The sequence below is a fragment of the Triturus cristatus genome, chromosome 1_2 (assembly GCF_964204655.1).
Source record: "Triturus cristatus chromosome 1_2, aTriCri1.1, whole genome shotgun sequence".
NCBI lineage: Eukaryota > Metazoa > Chordata > Amphibia > Caudata > Salamandridae > Triturus > Triturus cristatus.
Window position 1 is genome coordinate 88,513,450 of NC_140580.1, and position 24,353 is coordinate 88,537,802.

Consider the following 24,353-nt stretch of genomic DNA (forward strand, 5'->3'; position numbering starts at 1 on the left):
AGGCATGAGTGCCGGGTACCCAGGAGCTGTGGAGAGCCAGGGGGAGGAGGCGTGCGGATACCAAAGCTTGGGTGTGGATTGCAACTGGTGTGTGTTGTGAACGTGTGTGGGCATTGTTCATATCACACTGTTTGTGTATGATGGAAGTGTGTCTAACAGGTATGTTAAGTGTATCTGAGGTGTGAAAAATGCCTGTGTTTGTATGTAAACGTGGGTTTTGTGAGGCATGGTTCCGGTGTGTGTGTGAGAAGAATATGTGGACAAACTAGAGGTCAGGTTAAGATACAGGCGGTGCTTGGGTGTATCTTTCACCCAGGATCAGGGTTCCGGTTTGCATTAGGGCTAGAGTAACACCTGTTTAGGGTTTAGTCTTAGGCTGAAGGCAAAGGTTTGCAACGGGGCTCTGCCAAGGTTAGGGCTCCGTTTAAATATAGGTTTAATGTAATCGTTTAGGTTGGTGCCATTTTTTATGAGCACGGCTAGGCTAGAGGCACTTTTAATGTTTGGGGCTCAGGTTATGGTTAGTTTTAGGTTTAAATGTGAGGTTAGTGTTAAGATCATGCACTGGCTCTAGGCTTGGGATGAGGGTTGATGGCAAGGTTTGGGTTTGTTATAGTCCTAAACGTATTTTCTCATTATGCGTTCATCAACATCACATAGATCCATTTTTTAAAGCATTGTTTAAGGTTATATGACTTCTCTGCAAACACAATTAAATCTTGCAAAAATGTTTAAACCAGTCCAGCACCGTAGAAGATTGCAGGCAGAATGGGCCACGGGGCACGTTTAGGAGACGTCAGCCCCCGCCTCTGAAAGCAATCCCCAGCATGCAGGCTACCGGGAAATGCCCAGTGGGCCCTCACAGGTGGCTCCTGCTGTACACACAGGGGTCACCCACACTCTTTGAGGTTCATGGACTCACTGGACACACAGGCACCACCTGCACCCACATACTGCTTCCTGCTCTCACATACCGTCTCCTGCACTCACATACCGCCCCCTGCACTCACATACCGCCCCCTGCACTCACAGGCGGCTCCTGCTGTACACACAGGGGTCACCCACACTCTGAGGTTCCTGGACTCACTGGACACACAGGCACCACCTGCACCCACATACCGCCCCCTGCACTCACATGCCGCCCCCTGCACTCACAGGCCGCTCCTGCACTCACATGCCGCCCCCTGCACTCACAGGCCGTTCCTGCACTCACAGGCCGCTCCTGCACTCACATACCGCCACCTGCACTCACAGGCCGCTCCTGCACTCACAGACCGCCCCTGACTCACAGGCCGCTCCTGCTGTACACACAGGGGTCACCCACACTCTTTGGGGTTCCTGGACTCACTGGACACACAGGCAACACCTGCACCCACATACCGCCTCCTGCACTCCCATGCCGCTCCTGCACTCACAGGCACTCACGGGCGGGATGTCAACAGATTCCCAGGCCCTGCTCCCAGAGGGCCTGATTGTTTCGAGTGCTTGGCCCACTCCAGAGACCTCTCGGGGACTTTGAAAGAAGGCTAGAGTTTCACTGGCACAACAGAACGAGCTCTCAGAAGCACAAGCGGACAACTGTTGGACGGGGACTCTGCCATTCTACAAGAGAGGGGGAGGGGAGAGCTTCTCCCTTCACAAGGGTCACGAGCGCCTCTGCGTGTATACAGAAGATGGATGGAGGGTCCTCTGCACACACACCGAGGGCTCTGCCTCTTCCATCACAGGGGCCGGAAGTGTGGGGAGAGGTGAGGCCCTCTGCGTAAACAGGGAGATGAAGTGCGGGGGGAGGGGGGGGGGCTACACAGTGCGGGTCAGGCGCAAAGATCCTCACAGACGGGGGGAGGGGGGCTACTGCCATCGCCGGGAAGTAGTTAAACTCGGGTACCCCTTCCGCTGACAATAACGGGAGAACAAGTGGCAGGGGAAACAGATGAAAAGCAATTTACAAGCATTGGCAACGCCAATGGATCTCGCCTATTGGCTTTGGCAAGCTCATTTAGCCATGCTGTATAGCATCAGCATGGCAATTAAAACAACTAGTGCAATGACTCAATGACTCAGCTGCTGAGTCATTTGGTGGGTTCGCGCGTGCATTCTACTCGCATGCACACATACAAAAGCATGAGTGTTTTTTTTCTTTGTCTTTACCGATCCGAGATGGATCGATGAATTTAAAAAAAGAAGTACGAAAGTGCTGTTTTAAAAAGTAGAGTGAAAGCGCTTCAATTTAAAAATAAATAAATAAAATGGATTACCAGGTTATGGCAACGGGGTGAGGGAGGGCGGTGGAGAAGAAACAGAGTGGGAGGGAGGGAAAGCAACACGGCAGGCGAGGGGAGAAGCAACACGAGCAAATGAGAGAAGAGCAGACTGTGGGGGGAGAAGCACTTAGGCAAAAGACATGGACGGTATTTAGGCTGCAACCCCTGGCTTGCCCTGAATGCAGGTTGTGTGCGTGCCTGCAAACGAGAGTGTGTTTATGTGAGAGAGAGAGTGTGTGTGGAAGCATGTATATGTGAGTGAAAATGAAGGTCAAAGGGCATGTGATGTTATTTCCGCTACCCCAGGAATTTTGGTGAATTGATGTCTATGACCAGAGAGTGCAACATCATCAATGTCGGTGGAGGAGAGAAGCAAATGGGTGGGAGAGAGTAACGTGGAGGGGGTGCTGCATGGGTAATGCATGCATTCTCATGGAGTGCTTAAACAAAAATAGAAAAGTATTTCCCTAAAAGCAAGCAGTAGAAGCACAGAAGCCAGCCAATCACAGAGATGGCAAAGAGGCGATTCTCCATGGGAGGGAAACATCCAAGATGAACAAGCTCGTACGTGAATAAGAAGCAGGCAAATGAGAGAGACAGTAAAAACAACCAATGGTATATAACGGAGGGACTGCAAGCCCATGCATTTTCTTGGTAATACTGTAAAATATCTTTCCTAACCAGACAACTTGACCTGTCTGGTAGGCTCAGCCTACAAAGTGAAGAGTCGGAGAGTGATATGAGAAAATCCCATGACTGATTTGAGGCGGGAAGCTTAGTCAGAACATAGAAGAAGCCCATGCAGCAGCAGAGCAAGATTCCTTTCAAAAGTCTCGCCCTCTCTCTTTCTCTCTCCTCTCCCTTCACCCCTCATCAGCTCGAAGGCCAGTAGGAGTGCGGTCTTCACAGACAGGACACATATGGCCTGGAAAGCCCTCGCTCAAGACCTTCTTTCCCTCCCCCTTCTCTCTCCTCCAGGATCAGCGTGCTACCCTCTCTCTTACACTCAAGGAGAGTAGCTGCAGCATGGCAAGCTTCCCCCACACACCGCTGGGGCAATGTATCCATGCAGGTCATATTTTGTAAACTGTTAAAAAATATCTTCCCGCTACTGATGTGGCTGGATGCTTGAAAACCCATCACCCAGGCTACAGTTTCCTCCTGACTCTATTTTGGAAAAGAGATGCATTTGGGTCTTTCCTAACATCTCATGCAGTGTGTTTTTAGCTCCCAGAATACATCTGCTTGTTTGGTCCTAGGTCTCTCTCTGAGGCAACATATGACTGCACATCTTGAGATGAGTCAGTGAACACTGATGGTGGCACCCCAGCAGCCATGCATCGGGCCTCAAAGTCCATCCGGAAAAACAATCGTCGTCCAAGCACACGAGCGAGGAACGGCTAGTAGCCAGCAGCGGAGTCCTCCTCAATGACAGAATTATCGTCCATCAGAAGAGCCAGTAGGTCAGAGATCTGGCTCACAAAGAATACCGAGGCATTGTAGCTGCCAAAATGGATCTGAGAGAGGGGTTGAGATTTTCAGTGCTTGAATAAATCATGGAGGAGAAGCTGAGAGAATGCCTAAAATATACGATAACCAGCCAAGACCACAGTTCAACTCTGCTACAAATGTTCAAACTGGATGTATGATGATACAACGCGATCATTTAGATCGCGGTACATTACATCGCTGCTTTTACAATGCAAGTCGTTACAATGACTTGCGCTGGAGGGCGCTCTAGACTAAGGAATAGTGTGATTTACTATCCCAACTCCAGCCTACGTAACAGTAGGGAAGGTGTTGGAATAGTAAATCACACTATTCCTTAGTCTAGAGCACCATCCAGCGCAAGTCGTTGTAACGGTATGCGTTGTAAAATCAGCGATGTAAGTGTATCGCAGTGTTTTGACTGCGTTGTTAAGGTCGTTTTCCGTACAAACTAACCAACACAGCATATGATGCAATATTTCCATTGACTACTTTGGTCTATTGAATTATGACATTAAATAATGGTTGTCAAGGAGAAGTAGTGAAGATTCCCACCGGTGAAACAACTGTTCCCAACCAGTGCTGTCATAGTGATTTCTTGAATACAGACTTTACTTCTTTTGCAATAAATAAGTGGCATTTGTTTCCCCCTGCTTCTCGAGTACCAATTCTTTGCGTGTTAAGATAGATGGCAAATTTGTCCTGGTGAGACCCGCTGAGTGTGTCCTAGAGGGTCGAAACTTCACCATCACGCCATTGGACGTTGTATAGTGAACATTGTGAAGTCAATGACTCATAAAAGGATTCAAAAGTGAACTATTGTACAGCGTTTTCTTTTATGTTGGTTCTGTTGTAATTATACAAATCTGGATCTTTATGACAACAGCACTGTATTGTCTGCATTATTTGTGATCTGTTATATATATATATATATATATATATAGTAATCACCTAATTCTTTTAGCACATTTAGTTTCCCGTAAGCTGAAATTGAGGCTCCTGGTCATATCTATAAAATATTTCATTATGTTTAATGCAAATTATCTTTTGTTGTTAAAGAGGAACTGATTAGCACACTTGGCTGAATGAGACTAATGAAACACACGTACTCTATTACCTTTGTGTACCCTGGTTTCGGTTTGGCATAAAGATTTGTCCTGGTATATATATGTCACAGCGATCCCTGCTCTGGAAAACATGTTTGCAGCAGGGGCATCTCTGAAACAATAAAGACAGGCAAGGGACCCCACACCCAATGGAGGATTTCATCACTTGCATATGAAGACTAGTACAATACTATGAGGACAGCAAATTTTCAGTTGATGAAGCTATCCACCTACACATCATAGAGCAATGCCAATCTGAAACACTGCGATGTAAATTGCTAAGAAAAAACTACACAGTTGATGAAATATGAGAAATGGCGATGCATCGACAACCAACTAGGAAACTTACGGACACTGGCTCTTCCCTCATGCTGCACTTCTGCATAATAAGCACCCTCCTTTAATGAGTCATAGGTAATAATTAGAACTAATTGTATTGTGACAGCAAAGACTAAACCTCCTTGCCTGACCACAAGATGGCCGCCACAGTGGATCTCACCACAATGTATTTCTACTCCTGGTCAATAAATCAACTGGTCATAGCCCTCATCCGACCTGGATCCTGCTCACTCTTCAGGACATTTACCCTGTGAACTTTCCTTCGACCGCTGAGACCTTGCTACCTGACCGATGCCCGGTGGAGCTACCTCGATAGCTATAGGGGAGATGGGCTGTGGATTCCTTCCTCAGCCGTCACCTACCCAGCCGGTCATTGGGCAGACCTTACTTTGTCTTGCCTGCCGTTTTCTGCCACCTCACCCTTCACCCTACCCCTTACCCCTCTCTGCACTATTTTTTGCTCGTCTTACCGGACCCTGATCATAGCCCTCATCCAACATTGATCAGAACCCCCATCCTGCTCCCCCATCAGGGCATTTATTCTGCGATCCTGCCCTCGACTGGTGAGACCTAGCTTTTTGACCGTTGCCCAGTGGCGCTACCTCGATAGCTATAGGGTGATGGACTGTGGACCCCCTCCACGGCCGTCACCTACCCAGCCGGTCATTGGACAGACTTTCCTTCGTCTCTCCTGCCGTTATCTCCCTTCTTCCCCCTACACCCTTCCCGCCCTATTTTTCCTTCCTCTATGCTCCTTTAATATGTTTTGTATAATTGATGTAACCTGTAACAGTTATAATTGTGTAATAATGTGAAACCTAATGTAAAGCGCTCTGATACCCACGGGTCTAGCCAGCGCTATATAAAACTCATTAAATAAATAAATAAACCACCCAGAGCCTCGGGTAAAGAAGAGTTAGACATGCAAAGCAGGCAAAAGAGAAAGGACATTCAGCCTGGAAGAGCAAGCAATGAGAAAAATGGGTAGAGATCAAGGAAAGAGATTGAGATCTCGAAATTCTGATCTCGGGAACACGAAAACCAGATGAAAGAAAGGGACTGTCTCTTCAAAGAAAAGAAGTATTGCTACTAATTTGGATAAATATATCTACATATGAAGGCACATGCTAGCAATAGAAAAGCCAGAGAGAAGAAACTTCACCATCGAGTAAAAGCTGTAAGAGAATGAAGCACAAATTCCTCTCACTCACATGCAACATTCTGAGAAATGTCTACAACAAAGGCATCCTAATTAGTCTCATGACACTCTTGCAGAAGCTTCTTCTCATGCTACAGAGATAGTGATGTATATGTGCTCATGGTTTCCTCGCTGCACAACCAGAAAGAAAACAGGCCAATACTTGACTTGAAAATTAGACATCACCACGCCAAATGTACCCTCCACAGGCCCTTGTCAAGTGTCTATGCTATGGTGATGGACCCATCCCCACAAAATAGACAATCTCTACAAGGGACTGAAAAGAGCAGTGAAACTCATAAAACAACTTTAAAAAGAGTGACGTGGGGAAAGTTTGCTTAAATAGGGGAGATGTCATGTCGGCGACATGAGAGCGATAAGGACTCATAGTGGGCAGCAGGAACCCGGGGACATTGTAATGATCCTACAGACACTGGTCGCCACTTTCTGCAAGGGACAGGGGCTGGAAGGTGGAGAGGAATGGGAGAGGAGACATGAGGACAGTTGGTGTGGAGGTGGACAGGGTGCAAGATCAGCTCCACCTAAAGCAGAGAAATACATCTACTAGCTAGATGCAAGTAATCATAGAAATTACTCCCCGTCCAAGCTATTGGTGTCATTAAAGGATAGGCACAAGCGCCCTGAGCTGCCACAACCCAACTCAACACTTGCCAAGCTTCCTGTTAAAAAATACACATTTTAAGTGCCTGCGTCTTTGCCGCAAAGCACTTCAACAACTGGCCCTCATTCATGTGCTATAATTTTTCCAGGTGTTTCCCCATTCAGAAATCTTAAATTGTCCATGACAGAGGTCTTCAAACTGGGGGGCATGCACTCCTGGGGTCCGTGGCTGTATTCCCATGATGGTGCTAATGGCTCGTAAAAGTACTTGTAAATGAAGATGGCCAAGAATAGCAACTTTGTTCCTTCAGTGGTTTCCAGGCTAAAGTGCTGTAAATAAAGCGTGGAAACTGTGACCAGTGCTGTAGCTAAACTAAATAGAACTAAATATTATCTACGTATCTTGTGTTTCTTTCACCTTCAGGTAGATGCATATAAAATGCAGACCTTAAATGCAAATCAATGCAAGTTAAACTAATTGGTGAGAAACACAGTCTCTTAGGTTAGAAACCTCAATTGGTTAATGTGATCACTGCAAATGTCTGCAGATGATCAGAGAGTCACAGAATTGAATCCCGATTGGAGCAGAGGGAAGAGCAATTTGTGTATTTATAGTGTTGTGAGGTCCCACCTGCAACAAAAAGGACTGAGACTATGTAAATCTTTATTTTAAATTTGTATTACACACGATATAAGATAGGCTGCATAAAAAATGAATTAATGCTTAAGATAAAATAAGTGCGCTCCTTTGATAAAAGTCTATAGTGGCTCCCAAGCAGCCTTTGGATGTGGTGATTAACCATATGCACACATCTACATTTCTTTCAGGCACTTTTGTGAGAAGGTCTGTTTCTTCTTTAGCTCTCTGTCCCTTATTCTGTTTCACAGCAAAGGAGACCCCCACTCCTTCTCCCACCAGCCCTACCTTCACTTTCACCAAGAAGACCCCAGCGCTCAGCTTTGCCTCTCCTGCTTCCCCATTTATTGCCATGAAAGCGGCGAAAAGCGCCAATATCGCTTGAAAACCAGAGATAAATTGTGGGAGATAATGAAATCCTTGCTGATACGCCCCTGTGACCTTAACCTTGCAATCCACCTCCCATTATGTAGATGGCTTAGTCAACTTTTAAGCAGGTGTTAAAATCCTGCGATAAGGGGGCTTAGCGCGATTATTCTTGTCACTAAGCGGGTCTGCTGCAGGATTGTAAATACAGCAAAGCCTTGTTAACGACTATTTCCATGTAGTTTTGCTCCGGAACGCCTACTTTGCATTTAATTAGCGATGGCATGCAGGGCGATTAAAAAAAACGGGAGCAAACTCACGGAAACTAGCGCTAACAAGGCTTAGCGCAAGCTTGTTAATAGTGCAGTGTAAATTTTAAAGCCAGAAAAGCGGTGATATGGCCCTTGATAATATGCCCCTTGGTTGGTTATTAAAGTGCAAATGGCAGGATAATCACTATAAAGGATGGATGGAATGCCACAAGCCCAAGCACGTTCTAAAGGTCAGCTCTATTCTGACCTTTGACTTCATTTGCCATTTCAAGGTGTTGCTGCCAGGCCTCGCTAACTTTATGGTTATCAATTACCCAAAAATGGCACGGGTAGCCACCCTTAGCCCTCAGCATCCTCGTACTTGCTGCTGCGAGGAAGGGGCGTGGCAAGGAGTCACAACTGCAGACACTCTTGGAGGACAGTAGGTTTCTGTCACCGCTGCTGCCTCCATGAACCCTGAGAACAGTTTAGCAAAATCAGCGCCATGTGTAGTGTAAGTGGCATAGTGGACAGGTTAACCTCAGGTAATATCACGAGTCAACCCCTGTCTCATCCTTAACCTTTCAACATTCTGTGCTGAGGGCCAGCACAAAAATGATGCACTGGAATGCTGCCCAGAATAATTACCAGCAGCTAAGACTATTGCAAGCATTTCACCCTTTATGTTTTGTTCTACTGAGGGATAGGAGAGCAACAAGAAGGGGAAAATAAACAACTAGACTGAGTCATGTTTACTTTCTTTTCCCACCCAGCCTTCATGGCCCTGGAGATGAGGGGTAGCCGAGGGCAAGCCTGCAGTAGCAAGTGCCCCCTGGGTATCCCTAATTAACACCTAGGCTTAGCCTGCCACTGATTTTAGAATGGCCCTTCATGTGGCAACCAAAAACACATAAAGGTATGGTGGCTTCTGCAATGCTATTTAGGTTGAGCTTAGGCAGTGCATGCGCTGTCTCTGGAGATGTGCTGTATCTACTCTGTGGACTTTCACCACGCCCATCGCTTCTCATTGGTTCCTTTGTCTGCCTTTCAAAATTCATTTTGTTTCTTTGGTGAATAGTTCACATTTGTCCTGCCTTTTGGCTGTTTTGTCCCTGCCCTGGAGACTGACCCTGTTACATGGATCAGTTCACATGTGGCTATTAATGTTAGTTTTGGCGCACTACTCTTTGTTTTGCCTTGGCTCCGAACGCAATAACCCACTAACTTATCCACTCTCTCCTGGCCGCTCACTTGTTTTTTTATCTGAAGCTTTTGAGACAGCTAAAGCTGTTTCCTGGTTATTTTTTTTTTAGCTCTGATGGTTTGTTTTGTAAACACCTTTCACTGCAGAGAGTCACCCAGTCTGCGCTTGTTACGTTTGCTTTGGTTCAGTTCAATCATTGGCAGTATGGATTGGCATTTATAATTTTGTTTCCTGTTTTCGGGTGTTCAACCGTTGGCAGCACAGATCGACATTTGTAATTTTGTTTCCTGTTTCGATTCAGCATTGTTTAATTATATTTATTCCAATCAGCATGTTTTTTTGTAGGCACGGGGAGAGCCAACGCTGATACTCAAACATGGTTCCACAGTCCCAAAGTCGGTAGCTCGGTATGTTACGCCACACCCTCTCAGACCGCTAACTTGTTTTGCTTTCACAGTGTTTAAACACTACAGAGGCACATGCAGACTTGACAGCCAAAAGGCACATCCCAATTCTCTGCAGCACACAAGGATTTGCTGTGGTGACCCCAGTGCTCAAATCCTAGACTGCCAGACACATTATGAGTCCGTCTCACTCTTCCTTAACTACGAGTCTCTGTTCCGCCATCGGAATGGCTGCAAAAGCTCCTGTGTGACCCAGATGGAAGAGGGATAAGGTAAGATCTCAATGTGTGTGTCTTGTCTGTTTCCAGCTGGCACCAGGCATGCTCTGCAGCACTCGAGGAAGTGGAAGGAGACAGTCTGATTTCTCTCTCTGAGGGAAGCGACTGTGCCTCACTTGGCTTCACTCCCAGTAAAACTAAGGTCTCTTGTGTGGACCTAGGTCTCTGTAACCCTGCACATTCAACATAGCAAAGTCTGTGTTCCCTTGTGATGCTGTCTCACCAGGGTGTGAGAGCACCTATTTCTTGGCTTCCACTGACTTCCCTATAATGTTGCTTTCTTGGCTGCCGTTTTTAATTGGTGTCTGGTTGAGGCTTCTCAACTGGCTGCTCCCTTGATGGGGTCAGTGTCTTTACATATATCCTATGACCACACTGAGTTCATTGTCGATAAAGTGGTGGTCTTTAGTTGCCTTCTTGTTGCTTTCTCTATAACCCTAGGTGCTCTGTCAAGGTTTTCTGCTCCCTCACGAGCTCTGAGTGTGCTCTTTGGCAGCGCTTTAGTTAGGGAATGAGGACCTGTTGAGACTATCTCTCTCTCTAGGGTAGGGTGTCTTTGTGTGACTTTACTTGCTACTGTTGATAGAGCAGAGGTGTGTCTATGGTGTCTGGTTGGTTTTTCTTGAATGACCTGGCTTTGGGTTTCCTCTGCACCTTCACTGACTGGATTGTGGCTGGTCTCTTTATGTGTGTGGGTTTGACCATCCCTGGACTGCCCTCAGGCTGCTCTAACGGTTTCTACTTATGCTGCTCTCTCCCTTCCCTCTCTGGCTGTTCTCTCCCTTCCTCTGCTGGCTGCTAACTCTTGCACAGTGGTTTGCACCGTCTCCACCATATGTTATTGTCTGGATGCTATTTATATCCAGTGGGTCTGACTACTGACTACTCTTTCTAACACCCAGGTTTGTCCCTGCTCTTACTTCACTCTTGCATCTGTTCTCTGTAGCACAGTTTACCTCCTAATTGCTTCCTGACTTGTCGTTGCATGGCCCGGGGGCAGGAGTGCCAGCACTTCCCGTGACTGCATTCTACTTCCTGTTGCTACTGTCTGTAGCTTTATGGCCTGTACCTCCTATGGCAGCTTCTAGTCTGTCTACAAGCTCTGCATTTTAACTTGGGTGGCTGCTTTGTGGCTTGGTGCTCTGTACATCCTTTGACTGCACTCTACCTCCTGTGACTGGCCTTTGTAGCGAGGGGTTAGCACATCCTCTAACTATTTTCTGCCTCCTAAGGCTGCTCTCTATAGTATGGGTCTTTACCGTGACTGCATTCTACCTCGTATCACTGCTCACTGTACCGTGTGTCCGATGCCTCCAATGACTGCTCTGTAGATGGAGGGGCCATTCCCTCCTATGAATGTACTCTACCGCCAATTGCTGGCCTCTATATCGTGGGGTCTGCATGTTCTCTAGCTGCATTCTGCCTCCCATGTCTGCGCTCTGTACTGCGGGGTCTGCGTCTCCAACAGCTACTCTTCTGAGAGCAAGGCCTTTGCCGCGTAGGGCTACATTCTACCTCCAATAGTTGGTCTCGATAGCTTTGGGTTTCCACCTCTGACTGCTTTCCCCCCCGGGGCTGCACTCTCTAAAGCCTAGGACTGCTTCGTACTTCCTATTGTTGCTCCCAGTAGTGTGTGGACTCTATCTCACATGACTGCTCAATAGTGTGGGGTCTCCACCACTTATAAGTGTGCTGTAATTGGCGGGGTCTTTGCCTCATAAGACTACATTCTATCTCCTGTAGCTACTCTCTGCAGCATGGGAGTCTGCACCTCCTAACTGCACTCTGCCTTGTCTCACTGCTCACTGTAGCATGGGGTCTGCGCTTGCAGTGCCTGCTCTCAGAGGAGCTGGGTCTTTGCCTCATAGGACTCCATTTTACCTCCTATGGCTGGCTTTTATGGCATGGGTTTCTGCACATCCTTTGACTGCTTTCTATCTCATGTGGCTGCTTCTATAGCAGGGGGTCTGTACCTCCAATGGTAGTTCTCTCTTGCCATATTGGGGGAAGCAGAGGTGTTCTATGTCTACCAGGACATCAACACGTAAAGGCTGCAGTTTGTGAGTTGTTGCAGCCTCTTTCAACTGTTCTCCTAAAGTAATCATAGCATTCCCTGGTTCTGTCAGTCATGATGCAAAGTGGCTTCCATCTTGGAATAGTAATCATCTTTTACTGGCTGAGGGGCTCCAATAAAAGTATAAAATACAAGCTTGTGTTTGTGTAAGCTTCGCATTTTTTTGTTCCTCGTGCTTTTGTGGCATTTTAACGGTAGCAGAACCCTTCAATGGCAATTTTGTATTGTCTAAAAGTTTTTGGGCTATTACATGTTTGTAAAAATAATTAATTAAATTCAATGTACAGGTTTGCTAGTGTCCACTCTTTAATATCTGATGGCACAGTACCCGGAATAATGTGCAGAATGACTAAACACTTATAATGTCCAAAATGTGATACCCATTGGCTATGCTTTTATCAGTGTAATGGTACAAATCATTGATAACTAAATGACCAAGATTCTGGCATGGATAGGGGTAAGCCCAAGATGGTCTGAACCATTGTGCTCTCATTCCATTGCGTAGTTGGTTTTAGATGCACCAGAGGTCACCACTAATAAAGGTGAAAAGCCTAGGCACTTTTAACTTTATCTGGAGCCCCCTGTTTTGTCCTGGAAAATTATCTCATTTGAGAACTTCCTCCATCTGGTTTACTAGGCCGAGTCTGCCCTGGTGGCATTGGTCTACCAGGGTGGGGAGAGGTTGCCTATGATGAAGCATGTCACTTTATGTGAGTGAGGCTTCCTCTTCCAATAAAATTGCTCTTTCATCTCTCTTGGGCTTACCCCTGTCCTCACCAGCATCTTGTTAATTTAGGTATCAGTGATTTGTACCATAACACTGATAAAAATAACGTTGCAGAAGGCACCATGTCTTTACGTGTTTTAGGTCTTTACTTTGGGAGGACATGTGGTTTCATACACTCCCCCTCCCCTTTTGTGTTTTGAGTCCTTCAGTTGACAAACCTCTGGCCTCTGTCACTCGGCCGTGCAGGCTGGGATCTATCCTAAAAGAAGAGTTGAATGGAGCATTGTGGAGCCACCCCCCCCCCCCCTCCCACGCCGCTGCCTCTCCACCCACTTTCAAAGGTTGTATCTTGACCTTAAGATTACCATGCCAATTACATTATTCTCAGAAGCCTGTGCTCACATGCAGAAGAGATAGAGCACAGGCATCAGCACTACAGTTTCCCCTCAAACAGAGAACATGCAAAACACCATTTTCCCCCACATGTAGAACAGTCATACCACAGGCAGAGAAGTGATAGCTTCAAAGACACAGCAGAATGTGTACAGAATAGACAGCACCAGTACAAGCTTCCCTCCCCACACATAGAAAATGTACAGCCCAGGCAGCTGCAGTGCAGCCTTCAGTTGCACGCCAAACAGGTGCAGCATGTGCAACAGTAAAAACATCCCTAACGCAGAAAGCAGGTACATCAGCAGCAGCAGCATGCAAGCTTCCCTCACACAAAGAATTGGTACAATCCAGGCAGCAGCAGTGCAACCTTCCATTGCACACCAAACAGGCGCAGCATGTGCAACAATAAAAACATCCCTAATGCAGAGAGCCGGCACATCAGCAGCAGCAGCATGCAAGCTTCCTTCACACAAAGAAGAGGTTCTGCACCAGAAGCAGCACTGCAAGCTTCACTCACACAAATGATCGGTACAGTCCAGGCAGCAGCAGCAGCACAACCATCACTTGCACACAAAACAGGTGCAGCATGGGCAGCAGCAATAAAAACATCCCTCACACAGAGAGCAGGTACAGCAGCAGCAGGGCAAGCTCCGCTCACACAAATAATAGGTACAGTCCAGGCAGCAGCAGCTGCACAACCATCACATGCACAAAACAGGTGTAGCATGAACAGCAGCAATAAAAAGGTCCTGCGCACAGAGAGCAGGTACATCACCAGCAGCAGCAGTGCAAGCTTCCCTGTCCCAGTGAATAGGTATCGTCCAGGTAGCTGCAGTATACCATCCACTAGCACACAAAACAGGTGCAGCATAGGCAGCAGCATTAAAACATATACAATAAAAACATCCCTCATACAGAGAACAGGTACGCCAGCAGCAGCAGCGCAAGCTTCTCTTACACAAGCAGGTAGCCTCATTACACTTTTATGAAGCTGTACGAGAAGATAGCATTCCCTCAGCAAGGTGAGCCATTTTTGTACAACTCACCTGATACTACAACCCTCTCTTGCCCCTGGGAGCACAATACATCCCGCTAATGCTGTCCTTTGACGTAAATGTTCCTTGTGTTGCAGAGTGTGTTGATCTAAATTGAGTGCATCTCCCTGCACTTTAAGTTTAGGGTAGAATTTCAGTTAAATAATAATGCAGTCATTTTGTTGGGTGTACTATGCAAATAGTCAAGATTAGTTACATATACGAAAGGGGTGGTGGAGGTCATATTCCTAGAGTGCAGATCCCAGGAGCACACATGCAGAGCACCACACACTGACACAGGATCAACAGCCCCTGTATGTTAGAGGGTAACATGCCAGTGCCTGTGAATCATCTCTACTGCATTAGCCTCACCACCACCACAGCAGCCCAACTGGCCGGCCTGAGAAATCACCTCAGTTTCCCATAAGCCAGCCTGCCTCGGGGGAGCCCCACACAGGCAGCCACCTACCTGGCAGTGCTGGTGGGTGCCGAGGCAGCGTCGTGCAGGTCTTCTGAGCCAGGGACCAGCTGATCCTGGTCTGAAACAAGCTTGCTGGTGGAACTGCCCTCGCTGGAGGAACCACTGCTGAAATGAGAGCACGGTACATGTTCACCAAGAAGTATAAAAAAAAAACAGAAGCTATGGAGACAGACTTTGTTTTTTGGACAATATCCACAGAGAACTACCATGCTTTGAGCCGAAACCACATTGTAACTGGGGCCAAAATCTGAAAAGTAGACTAGCATGAGGAACTGGGCATGGATTGTTATTTTAGAGAAAGTGATGTGACCTGTCTGTCTGGTCAGTGAGGGAGGTGGTTAGTGGGTGCCGTGCAGGTGTATTCAAGTTCTGTATTACACTATAGTGATAATAAACAAATATATCCAGCTGTACCTGGAGCCTCCTGCGCCTGAGCAGTCTTCACCCTGGAGGAGAAAGGCAGGGATGGAGAGAGTCTGACCAGAGATGAACTGTCCATCAGGCCCCACCTGGTCCCAGTCCCAGGGATCCTCAGCTTTATTGGAAGGATGGGGCGCCTCTACTCTGGGCTCCGGAGGACAAGGGTCCCGCTGCTTCCCTCCATCCCAGACAGAGAGGTCCAGTTCAGCCCCCGGAGCCAGAGGATTTGGATCCAGTTGATTCCTTCTGTTCCAGGGTATATTGTCCAATTCTTCCCTCAAAGTCGGAGCGGCTGTTTTGAGATGCTTCTCTATGTCCCTAAATGGAGTGTCGGCTTCTCTTCCAGAATCCAAAGGAGGCGGGTCGGGTGGATTGTTTCCATCTGCGGGTGGAGTGTCGCTTTCAGCCTCTGAATCCTGGGAGGCCAGTTCCCTGTGTATCCCCCTGTCCCCCAGTGGAGTACCCGGTTCTGGGGTCGGATCTGGCACTGCTGAAGACACCTGCAAGAAAGAGGAGAACATGTACCCTGTGAATGCCCTGAAGAGATGGAGAAGCTCTACAATTGTGGTGCCTGGAAACTGAAGGGATTTCCAGCACAAAAATGACTACCAGGAGACAAACACACACAGTCACACAAACAGATGGGCGAACGGCTTTGGGGCGCTTGTTCTTTATTTGCATTCGGACATCTACCTCCTCACTTGTGTTCGATGACCCCTAAAATGAAATCTATAGTGCTTGTGCTTTCTCTGCTAAGAGGCAAGGAAGTGGCTCGAGTTTTCAAAACAAACTTTAATTGTCAAATTGACTTCTTGTAGTTTGAGCAGGTGTATTTCTGAGACTGTTACTGACCACTAGAGGCCATATTTCAATATGTATCCTGGTTTATATGCTGTGCACATCAATTCCGGCATGCGTTCATCATCATCAACTTCATTTTGCACCACTGGTTTGCATAAAAGTACACCGATCAAACATTTCAATGCGGATGATAAATATAAGTTAAAAAACAGTGCAAATTGCAATCAAATAACTGGAATGGCACGATCATAAAAATAAACCAATAAAAGCATTACAGTGCAAATAATAATCGCAAGGTAAAAACAATACAGGTACACAACCTTTAACCATTAGCAGCATTCGTGAGTTAAAATAGGTACCAACGTTTCAAACAGTGACTCTTAGGATACTATGGATAAATTATTAAAGGCCGTACGAGATCTCACAGCGTCCAACAAGAAGGAAGCAAGAACATAACAGACAAATGGGGTTTCTAGTTGATAAAATAGAGAGCTGAAGCTGGGTTACGAATGGAAAATTTCTTTAAAAGGGGAATAATAAAAATCTTCCTTTCTTGGCTGTACAGATGGCAAAAAAAACAATACATGTGCAGTTGATTGTGTTGCTCTGTTATTACAAGGGCAAGGTGGTAAAAGATTAATCAAATATAAATTGTGTGCGTGTCCCAGCATTAAAGGAATAAAATTGAGACGGAATCTAGTCAAAATAAAACGATGCTGGTTAATCTCAACAAACCCTAAATACGAGTGTGAATTATTTGGCAACTGAAGTATGCTCTCATAGAACTTCACAGACTGCTTATCTCTTTGGCTTTCCCACCTGTCTCATGTAACTTTCTGTAAATAGATGTCCTTCAGTCTAGATTTAGGGAAGTGTACGCAGAGAGTAGGGGTGTCATATAAATAATCAAGGCCCAAGGAAGTTAGGGTTTGCCTAACATACGAAAGCCGCAGGACTTTGTGGGCATGAGTCATATTCATAATGTCTTTCAAAATTTTCTGATTCAGGTTCACAGTATCCCTTTTCTATACAGATAACCAGAGTGAAAGTGGGGCTAATCGTATGGCATTGGTAATAAAAGGCATACCGACTTCCATATGGGCCACGAGGTTATTACAAGTATGTGGAACTGCCAGCCATCTTTTGATGAATTTATCTTCCAAAACTTGAAGTGAGGTTACATTTATTATCCCCCAGATTGCTGCCCCATATGTCTCCATTGGTAAAGTTTTAGCCAGTTAAATTTTAACCATCTCAGGGATTGGCTTGCAACCCAGTTTTTTGGCAAATCTAAAAATTGCATTAATACTTTGGAGCATTCGATTAGCACGGGTTTGCAGCATCTCTTTCCAGTTTTGATTTGTATCAAAAACAATGCCTAAATAATTAAAATGTTGGACATGCTCGATTTAGCTTCTCTCTAAATATAAACCCATCATTTTTTTTTGCGGACCTCCTATTACCATAGTATATGAATTGGTATTGTTTACATTTAACTCCAAATTACGTATAAAAGCTGCATATTGTGTGATAAGCTTTTGCAGTGCCAGAGGGGTCCTTGCCAATAAGACTGCATCGTCCGCTTATAAAAGGATAGGGAAAGGGGAACGCAAAGCTATTGGAGTATCCTTCGCAATATTGCCCAGGGTGTCATTAAGGTTGTTAGTGTATAGGGCAAACAAGAAAGGGGCCATCACACATCCTTGTCTGACTCCCCTTTCAATTTTGAATGAGGTGGTACATTTGCCTAGACTACCATATCGGACCATAGCAGTGGCGTCCCTGTAGAGCTCTCTTATAACATTTATAATGGCATCATCTACTCCCATATCCTTTAAAATTATCCAAAGTTTATTATGTCCCACACAGTCAAAGGCCTTTGAGAGGTCCATAAAGGCCATATGTAATTGAGTCTTTTTTGCCATTGTATATTTTCCTAAAATCATAATTAAGTTAAGACATTGGTCTACAGAAGTGGTTCCCAAACTTTTTGACCCATGGCTCCCTTGACCTAATTGGCAGCTGGCCGTGGCTCCCCACCATTTTTTTACCGGCGCACCGGGGGGCCGCGGTGCACAGTTTGGGAACCACTGGTCTGCATGAAGAATCAAGCCTAGACGTGATGAAGGATTCAGAGAGTAGCCATCACCATCATAAAACTTTATTTGCAATCACAAAGATCTTATAAAGTACATCTCAATTGCCAGAGAAAGGCTCAAGGAGCTCTGTGGCATTACAAGAAGTTTACATGGGGTGGGCTCTGATGAACCCAAGATGGCTCACCAGATCCCATCTACCCAGTGTTTTAAGTGTGCTGGGTCCTGCCGGTGCAGTTCTAAAAGGGAGGTGTCAGGACAATAGGTAAGTTTTACAGACACATCAGAGGAGGTCGCGCAGTAGTATATAAGTAAGCCCAGCCATATCCAAACATATTCAACCATTTGCACACCTTTCTATCATGTATCCTTCCATCTATCATTTCACTCATCCATCCCTTCATCCATCCTTTCACTCATCCATCCATTATCCATCCATCCACCCTTTCACCCTATCCATCTGTACACTCATCCATCCACTCTTCTACCCATCCATCCATTCACTCATCCATCCAGCCATTTACCCTTTCACCCATCCAGCCATCCTTTCACTTACTCATCCATCCACCCAGTCACTCATCCTTCCTCCCATCCACCCTTTCAGTCATCCATCCAACCTTCCTTTCTCTCTCCATCGACCCTTTCACTTAGCCATCCTTCCATCCACCCACCCACCCATCCATCTACTCATCCACTCATTAATCCATCCATTGACCCTATCACTCATCCATCCTTTCTCTCATCCATTTATCCTTTCATTCCTTCACTCATCTATTTATCCTTTTGTCCACCTACCCTCCCTTTCACTCACTCACCCATCCATCCTTATATCCACCCTTTCACTCATCCATCCATTCACCCTTGCACTTATCAATTCATCAATCCATCCATAATTTCACTCATCCATCCTCCCACTTTCTCACTCATCATCCACCTTTTCACTCATCCATCCTTTCACTCATCCATCCACCCTTTTACCCATCCAGCAACCCTTTGACCCATACATCCAGCTGTTTACCTTTTCTCTCATTCATCCTTCCACTCACTCATCAATCCATCCATCCTCTCTCATTATCCATCTATTCAATCTTTCATTCATCCATTCACCCTTTCACTAATTCATCCAGCCATCCCTTCACTTACTCACTCGCTCACCTTTTCATATTAATTTTGAGCTGAGCCTTTTTGAGAAGAGACCCATCAAGAACTTCACCCTCGCTGCAGGAGCCATTCCAGGACTGGGACAGAAACCACCCAGGGCGAAGACAGGATCCACCATGGGGGGGGGGGGGGCGGACAGGAGCCATCACAGGTTTGGGGGGACAGGAGCCACCACATGGGGGGACTGGAGCCATCACTGGGGTGGGGGGCGGGAGCCATCACATGAGGGGGAACAGTATCCACCAGGGTGGGCACAGGGGTGGGCATGCAGTATTCTAGTATCATCTTGGTGGGGTAGGGCTCCTCACCCCCTCCTGGCCAAGACAACGAGACGACAGGCTCTCTTTCTAAAATGTTAGTTTTGCCATCCCCCACTGTGATGTACAGTACTTAAAGGAGATACTCCAAGAGAACTGATTTAACTGATTGTCCTCCATACTTTGTTAATCAGTGTGGGTGCGATTGTGCCATGTCTTTATTATATTAAATTATAGACTGCATGTTTGAAGAACCGAGGTTTGCTTACAATTTAGTAACAGGAATTAAGCTCTGTGGAGAGAACCACGTGCTGCCTCGGTGTAATCAGGGCCGGTTCTACAATTTTTGGGGCCCTGGGCAGAAAGGGAATGTGTGAGGCCCCTCTAAATTGCAGAGACATGGCACATGACGCATTCAGGGTTGTTTGCATCTGAATAGATGCCCCTGCGCCTGAAGCTGCAGCCCCTCCCTCTCAGTCACCTACAAACACCTCTTAACAGCTCATGAAGGGCTGAAGGTGTGAGGGTTGCCATCCCGCTGTGCCTCTCCAATGCTGCTGGGTATCTGAGCTTTGGTACTGCATCGGAGTCTGTTACAACGAGTGTTGCACTGCGGCTGTAATCGCCCACATCCTGCGCGGCGCCCCTGGCTTCTCATCACGGCGCACCGGGGTGCCGTGGCGCACACTTTGGGAACCACTGACCCACCCCTGCCTAAATCCGTACTACACTTCTGAGAGAATATTCTTCTCTCCTGCCACTTTTCCAATTTGTTTAACAAAAAGCCTGCCCATGAGTTTGGCTGTGCTGTCAATCAAGGAGATAGGCAGGTAATTGGCAGGCAAGGAGGCATTACTTTTTTTGATGATCGGAATTATGACAGAGTTTTTCCAGGTGGGTGGGGGACCATGTATTGCTATAGAATTAAAAAACACAGTTAAAAGGGGGGACCAGAAAGTGATATCTGCAAGAAAAATATCCATAGGAACCCCGTCAGTCCCTGGCGCTTTCCTGGATGGGGATTGTAACAGAGCAAGTTCGACTTCCTTAAGATTAAATGAAAGATAAGTGGAAGCCTTAGTATCAATACTTGCATCTGCAGTGGATGCAGACACTGTATTTTTTAAAATTTCCTGAAAATATTTTACCCATGTATCCTCATCGATATGTACCTCTAAAGAAGGCCCACTACTATCCTTCACGAAAGGCGCATTTATTACCTTCCAGAAGGCGGTGCTGTCTCGAAGGGCTGAAGCTTGTTTTAAATTATCCCATGCTTCTGATATAAGCTTTCTCAGTCTGCATTCTCTTGCTCGTCTATAGGTTTTCCTCAATTTGCGAACCCGCACAGTATCTCTAGGTTGAGTATTAAGCGCCTTACGCAGATTTGCAGAGGCTACGGAGCAGTCCTGGTCAAACCATCTGTGCGGGTTACTCGCTCTAGTGTATAGTGGCTGTAACAATTGTAGTTTAAGAAAGTGTAATAACTTCCTAAATGTGCTTGTAACCTCAATTTGACTAGCAGAGGGATCCAGGCAGATTGAAATATCCTCCTGATTTTCCATGACGACATTATTAAAAAGCGAGACCACATCGACCTTGTTCCATTTTAAAGAAAAGCCATTTGTACTAGCAAGGACTGGCTTTGGTGCGAAAGTGGCATTATGTTTTTTAGAGTCCCGCCATATGAAGACACACAAAAGCATAGCATGAGCGCTGTGTTCATTACAAAGTGTCTGGAAAGTAGTTATACTTAAACTGGGGATATCAGAGCAGATGATATAATCAATCGGGGATGAGTAATAGGCTCTAAAAACGGTTAGGGGGAATTTCCCCATCTGTGCACCTAATAATTTTTAGTTGCCACTTCATTAGGATACTATTTAGAGTCCTCCCCATAACATCATGATAAAAATGGGGAATGATATCTCCCCTTTGATTTACAATTCCACATAAGTCCTCCTTAGCCCTAGGACATGGCTTTATATTAAAATCGCCCGCCCAGATTAGGTAAAAGGGTTTAGGATGGGACTCTGCGAAGTTCTCTAATATATCATCTAAAAGCAGAGGTACCGTCTCAGGGTTTTGGAAATTGTTATTGTAGTAATTCACGAGCAATAGGTCCCACGTGTCACTCCTTTTAATGACCAAAATGTGAAAATAAGGTGAGGTGGTTATAAAGCTTAAAACCTTGAAAGTCACCACGTTTGAAATCAAAGTAAGTAGACCGCCCTTTAGTCTGCCACGTAAGGAGGGCACAGATGCAGTTTGGAAAGATCTTAAACCATTTATTGTAATAGACGCGGTCTCCCAAGTTTTTTGTAGAGGAAGAATCCGAAAATCGGCCAGAACAGAGAGCCACTCCTCATTATTTCGCTTGGTGTTTTAGCCTGCTATGTTCCACGTCAGCAAAGGATAAGCTGAGTTAGATGCTCTGGGAATAACACCACTCATTGCCCCATTTAGAGTGTCAGGGGTAATTTGGGAAATCCCGCTCCGAGGTGCCATGTCTCGGAGTGGGGGGCTAGAGGCATCATTTCTCTCAGTCCCTTCAATCCCTTCACATGCCAGTTTAGATAAGGATTTAGGACTCTGATATGGGACCTCATATCAGTCACATGACTCCAACCCTGAAAGTGGAGCCTATCTGTTGGAAGTACCCAAATACGTATGATTAGTCAATGCAGGACTATCAACACCAAGTTCAGGAATTTGAGTAGTGACTACAATCTTGTTGGTAACAATGGGCTGCGGTCTGTAAAAGAAGCCCAGGGGCACTGGAAATATCTTAGTCACTGAATTAGGGGCTAGTGCGGGACAAGAAAGTAAATCACCTACCAGCTGGGGGCAATCAAAATTAAGTACAATGCAATCCCCTTCATATATCTTTGGAGACTGGCCGACCCATGTGATTCTGAGCGCCATTAACAAACGATTCTGAATCAGGTGCCCTAACCTGGTATAATTACTTAACCAATGCCGTGCTTTAGACGTAAGCTGTAGTGTGGTTTCGCTTTTCTCATCTTCGATATCCCTTGAAGACGAGCCCCGTTGCCTACCCGGAAGACCCATACGCTGTACTTCTGCCGTGGCCTCTAGAGGAGAACGCTGTTTCCCTCCTGCTCATTGGGAATGTGAATCGCACCAGTCCAGCCTGCCAGCCTCTACACTGGAACAATAGCGCACCTTTCTTTGTTTATCAAGACGCTCGTCCCCGTTCATCTGAAATCTAAGGCCACCATAGGGAAGGGGCTCCTGGGTGTTGACACGTGCCTCACTGGGACTTATTCCCCGTATCCTGGGCTCAAAGCGGGGGTTCAGATCTGCATTTACTCCAAGTACTTGACCTTAAACGTTGCGTTCTTTTGGGCATCTGCACCTGGTACACCACCGAGAATCTGTCCAGTCTCCTGCCCCAATACTCATCCGAGGACAGACTGGTGATTGGATCCCTACCTGTACAGAGCTGCCTAAAATTCACTCTGGGCACCCATACCAAGTGTGTCAAATCCTTTCCCGATTTTCCTGATTTTCCCCACCCTAGTGCTCTCTTTCAGTATTTATAACCTTCAGTGCCCTGAGGAAGGTGGTGGCTACTTGCTAGCCTAGCACCGAAACGCGCCGGCACCGTGCAAATCAGAAACCTCTGGGCCACTAACTCCTGACAGCACTTACTAGGTGCACTAGTGCCCTGTACCCCTGCAGGTTTCTGTCTTTATGTACATATTGTCAGTATATAATCTCTTTTATGTGATTTTTGCGAGAGTGTGATATTGTATGAATGGTAAGATTGGTGAGAATATATGATTTTTGTTTTGGTCTTTAGGTTCTTATCTTTTGTTTAGTGCTCTGTCGGGGGGATAGAGAGAATTTACTTGTCTATTTAGATAACTATATTAGCTTACACACATTTGTATTTCTTTGCTCATTATATGTCTACTGTCACATGTGTTGTTTGCTCCGTTATTTATTACTTGAAATTTAAATAAATTGATTTAATTCATTTACCAATAGTAATTTTTGTTCCATGTATGTTTGCCTGTTTCACTGCTTATTTTATGTTATTGGTTCTCCCCTGAACTCAGTTTATTGTCCTTGCTTATTCATTTGAGACCTTATTACGCTCCTTCAATTTATTCTCGGCCGGTGACATCTTCCTTCCTCGCCTCTGAGGTCAGACCCTTTTCCTTCGCTTTGTAGAGGTCTAAGCATTGGGACATTAGTCAAAACAAGAACAAATGGACAAGCAGCAGGAGGCAGATTACGAGTTTTGTACTTGGATTCCCTATGATTCTGTGTAGGTGCGCTGTGGCATTTGGTAGTATGAGTAGATGTAATATCACGACAGCTCCCCTTTGGCTTAATAGAAAGTCGACCGTTAGATTGTAGGGGGCCTGTCAGGGTTTGACACGATATAGTCCCTCCAGGTAGCACAGCGTGTTCTGGTACTGACCCGGAATTAGATACCGCTAATGGTCTGTTGGGCTGAATGTGAGGGGTACATTCAATCAGAGGGTCATTACACGAAGATGGCAAAGGTGGAATGCTAGGTGGAACACTGAGTGGTAATGACTGTGAAGGAACTTTGTAGATGCTACGTAGTTCCTGGAGTTTCATTTCGATATTGCCCAGGCGAAGCAAAAAAGGTTTTAACATTAAAGTTAATTTCGCACAAATGTCATCAGGAGGAGTTGGCGTCCGCAGCAAGTCCTAATTCTCCACACCCATCTCATCACTAGTTTGATTAAGTTTC

General features: G+C 46.0%; 1 protein-coding gene across 8 annotated transcripts in view; it reads right to left on the reverse strand.

Annotated features, from left to right (window-relative positions):
* TACC2 (transforming acidic coiled-coil containing protein 2) overlaps positions 1 to 24,353 on the reverse strand; it is a 392,567-nt gene that overhangs the window by 244,560 nt on the left and 123,654 nt on the right. For all 8 annotated transcript variants that reach the window (XM_085602592.1, XM_085602584.1, XM_085602576.1 and 5 more), the window contains 2 exons: positions 15,280 to 15,785; positions 14,854 to 14,970 (listed from right to left, as the gene is read on the reverse strand). The gene's annotated coding sequence lies outside the window, so the exon portion shown is untranslated. The remainder of the gene's footprint in view (positions 1 to 14,853; positions 14,971 to 15,279; positions 15,786 to 24,353) is intronic.